Source organism: Maylandia zebra, linkage group LG13 (assembly GCF_041146795.1).
Source record: "Maylandia zebra isolate NMK-2024a linkage group LG13, Mzebra_GT3a, whole genome shotgun sequence".
NCBI classification, from domain to species: domain Eukaryota; kingdom Metazoa; phylum Chordata; class Actinopteri; order Cichliformes; family Cichlidae; genus Maylandia; species Maylandia zebra.
Genome location: NC_135179.1, coordinates 24,190,417 through 24,195,263, shown reverse-complemented (window position 1 = coordinate 24,195,263; position 4,847 = coordinate 24,190,417).

The window sequence follows — 4,847 nt, the reverse complement described above, 5'->3', positions numbered from 1 at the left end:
ATTGCATCACCTCACACACGTCTTTCCTGTGGGCATGAAATCAGCACAACAGCTGGGCTGTCAGAAGGTGTCGTTTTTGCAAAAAGGAAACAGGGGAATAACTGGCTGCGCAGGCTTTCAGAGGATCCTCCAGACACGCTGCCGCCTACCCCCCCTCCTGCTGCTCTACGATGAACTGCTGAACTCCAGATGGGGCTGACTCTTTGACTTATTAAAGATTTACCAGGTGAGTCTGGCATCATTCTCTTGACCTTCAAAGCTGCAAGATGAGGGGGACGCTGCACCAAGATGCCAAGCATTTGAGGACAGGAAGCCACCAAACGACTTTGTTGGATGGACTGTGTGGGGTGGCTGTCAACAGAGAGAAAGCACTATCATTTGTAGTGAATTACAAACCCACGCAGAGCCCCTTCAGCTGAAGCACAAACGCACACCTGCCAAGAAAAGAGGACGCATGCCCACACATGCATCTCACTTGTATCCACGTGCCCATAAAAGCAACAAAACACACCGTTAGACCAATTTCACCAAATTTACGCAAACAGGGTATTCATTTTTTGCAACAACGGGACCATCTTTAGAAAATCATTGTAAAAAAGAAATCACAACTCTTTACAGTGAACATACCTTAGAGTTTAGGGACTTTTCAAAATTTCAAACCAAGTCAAGAGGTATAAGAGAAGTCTCTGTAGCAGTGATAAATAGCAGCAGCTAAAATCATGTGATGTGCATTATTACCTCTGACAGGCCTGCTCTCAGGAGACAGCGGGCTGGTATTTTGGAGGGATAAATATAACAAGTTAGAATGGATGGAAAATCTCCACTGAATATTTGGCTGACGTGGAGCCAGATCTGAAAAGTCAGTTGTCTTTGATTTGTCAGCGCAGTTATGGACCCGCCACAGGCCGTCTGGGAGTTCTCCTGTGAATAGGTTTTATGTAACCAGAGTACAAGAACTCGGGGGAGGATTCACTGTAGGCGTTGGGAAGAGGATGTAATGTGCGGACCTGCCAGTTAGAGCTGAATCAGGTGGGTCTGAGTGAATGAGGTGTTTTCCTTTCAAATCGCAGCTCAGATGTAACGGCTTGAACATAAAAGAATGGCAGAACTTTTGTCCTGTGTTCAGTATAACCGCTCGTTTATGGTGGGAAATTAAGAAAACACCAGCAAATGGAAAAAACTCTGCAAAAGCAAACAAAACACAACGGAAACAGAAAGAAAACAACCCGAAACTAAACGGAAGCGACAATAACGTGAGGGAACAGCGGTGGAATTTACAAGCTAACAGTATGATATGAATCATGTAATTAAAACACGCATTACCTCCATCTTTTCCTCCCTTACGACGCCAATGAGACCCTCCCTTCTTTTAAGCGTACCTCAATGCGATCCTTCACGTTTTGGTTTCTGTCACCTCCGCAGCCGCTCCGTCCTGTTGCTGCGTCCCCAAAAACACTTCTGTTGTGTTTTGTGAGATTTTGTTCAATTTTATTCTCATTTATTTGTGGGGTTTTTTTTTTCAACTTCTGTTGAGTCTTGTGTCCTTTTACAGTATTTTTCTATTTGCTGGTGTTTTCTTAAGGTGCAGTCCGTTTGACTTCTCGAGGTCACCGTATTCATTCATGTAGTAGTTCAACTTTTGCAAGGAAACAACAAAATCCTTGACTTTGTGCAATGATGACGCAAACAGGTCCCCTCACAACTTCTAATTAGGGCGACCTTTGAGCTGATGACACCTAGGGTAAATCTGACAACAGCCGGGGTTTGGAAAGACATTTCATACCGAGACCATGATACTGAATAACACAACACATCTTGATACAGAACTACATATTTTTATATATGACTTTACTTATGGTGAAGATGGAACACTTTCTAGGATTCAGATTTGCCCGGAAAGCCCCTGGAAAGTACCACAGGAGGTGCTCACCATGTGTAGTATTTTTTATAAAGTAACCGGATGAAATCGTTAAATTAGAACATGTGCAGGAGACAAAACACTGATGTTCCCAGCTGTAGCCCTGTCCCTGTTTGACACCCAGTTAAAGGGTTACACTGTAACTTAAAATGACTCTCAGAGAGACTCCATGTTTAAACTCATTTACTTCAACTTGTGAATTTATTACCTGGGACTTTAAATGTGGTTATCTAAGGATTCAGGGTGTGAAGCAGCTGCCTGTTGTGACCTGCTAGGAGAGCTAATAAACATGAACTGAAACGGTCCATTAAAACCAGAAGAGCCAGAAATCATGTACATGTTAAGAAAAAGTGCTGAGTGCTAATAATTTGCTCTTACATTGCATTATAATTTCCCCCTGCTCACCAGCCACTTCACTAAATAGACTTTCTCAGTTGCTTGTTACTGATAATATCAAATCAGCCGACTGCAAAAAGGCAGACACGTTTGAGACAGCAACAGGAAATCCGAATGTGAGCATCAGAATGGAAAATAAAGGGTTTTCCCACATAAGCGTCTCTGAGGTTTACAGATAATGGTCCAAAAAAGAGAAAATCTGTGGATGTGGATGTTGATGCCAGAGGTTAGAGAATGGCCACACTGCTTTGCGCTGATAGGAAGGCACAAGAGCATCTGTCAATGCACAACACAAATAGAGGCTACAGTTCACACAACCTCACCAAAACTGGGAAACACAAGACTGGAAAAGTGTTGCCAGGATGTACGTGTATGTATACATAGTACAGAATTCAGAGCAGCAAAGTTCTTGCAAGTTGTATAGTCATTTAAATCTTTTGCCAGCATGTAACATAACAGCATGCTGAAAAATCACAGGTGTGGCCCTTTAAACCCTACAGCGTTCCTTGAGTGGAGTGGACGGTGGCTGGATGTGGTTCTGGAGAGGTGGAAAGCACAGCGTAAAAGCCAAGTGGAGCCTCGGGCAAGACACAGCATGCGCTCATGCTCCAGTTAACCTGAGTGCACCAAAGGTTAAGTGAGCTATAATTTAACAGGAACTTCTGAAATATATGCATAGGCAGGGGGAGATGACAAATCCATATCTCACCGGTCACATGTATTCTGAACTGTCACGTTTCATTTTGAGGTCTGCAGGTGGGCAACAGCGTTGTCTTTGCAGCAGAGCTGATTTCTAAAGCGCACAGAGCAAAGCAAACTCCGGTTGCTGCTTCTGAAATGAGGCTACGCACAGAGTAATCGTTTGGCCCGACCCCCAGGGACTGTGGGGAGACACTCTGACTTGTGAGTCCATTTTACCCCCGGCAACATGGTTCAAGCCACTGACTAGAAGCACTGCTTCAATGCCCACAGTGCTCTCAGAGGAAGTGACCTCAATACATCCAATAAGCCTGCTCGCAGGAGCGCGACAGCTGCAGAAGATTGGAGACACACCAGGTTTCTTATCTTAGATGCTGCTAAAATGAGAAAGTACATTGTTTTGGTGGTGTAAATGTCACAGGAAGAACAGCTCAAAGTTTTCTCATGCAGTCGCTATCTAAATGACATCTGCAGAGTAAAAAAAAGAAAAGTCGACTGGCTTGAATAATTTTGGATTGTAATTGAAAAAATAAGAATTTAAAGGCAATGAATAGAAAATAGCAACAAATTTCTAATTGTGTCTACGTGCTAAAATCCACAGTAAAGAAGTAATGATTTTATTGATGATAAGAGTCATTTGTAAAATGCAGACTACATAAGATGGTTGTTTGGGTTTGTGAATTCACACTGTTCACTACAAAGATGAAGCCTGATTGCAGCCACACACTGCGAAGGTGGCCCAACCTCAGCTCTGTGATCTGTTAGTGAAGTGATGTTTTTGTTTTTTAACTTTTGGATGGACACACGTACACGTTTTGCGTGTACTGATTTTATCAATGAACCTGCAATACTGCATACTGCTATTTGTGCAAATCTTTTTCCATTTGCTCACTAAGTGTGGTTGAGTTACATATCACAGATCGTGATGCTTTTATGCATTTGAATGGATTCCAACAAAATGTTTTTCTCACGTTCACTTAAGGCCTTTTTTTGCTTCCATACAGCACCCGTTTAGTCCTTGTAGTCAGGTCAGTTGTGAACATGTGTCTATAAATAAAGAGCCAAATATTTCACAGGAGATGCAACATATTGGGCTTTATCGGGCTGAGACAAACGTGCCTCTATATCCGAAGTTATCACATCGTGAAAAAAGGAACTGTAATATTACTCGCGTCCATTTTGTGTGGTTAAAAATCTTTTAAGTAGCATTACTAACACTTCTCAGCAAACACCAACAGCTGCAAGTTACTGTAAGTCATTCATGCAGGCTACGAGAGTCTTCCCAAGGTCTAGGGGGGAAGATCAGTGAGGGAGGTTTAAAATATCCCATGTTCACTGCTGAGAGGATAAGGATCTGGATCTGCGTGGTTTCTTTCAGGAGCTTTCCCCCCTTTTACTGCTGCTGTCACAATGAGGTAGTGCTGTAGCTGATAAGACAGAAATCAGTCCTTCACCTATGGCCTCTCCACAGGCGGCAAGCAAATTTTAAGGCTCTTTGCACTGTGGAGATTGTTGAGGTAACATACTGAGCTGCAGGAGCTGATTTGTGCTGATTAGCGGGCCCATGTGACTGTGGGCACCGGGTCCAGGTGATTGTGTGGGATCCTGCGTTTGGCACTTGTTACTGCGGTTTTCCACTGAGATGTTAATCATCCAGCATGCGCCAGGGGCATGATTAAATGTCACGCAGCGCCCTCAGCTTTGGCCCTCTCACTGTGAATAAACCTCTCTTACCCACAGGCAGACAGGGCCTGGAGCCTGCAGCCGCAATTTGAACTGCCCGACCTATGCAGTGCCACAGCTCCCCCTACAGGCCAAAGAACAAAAGACAACA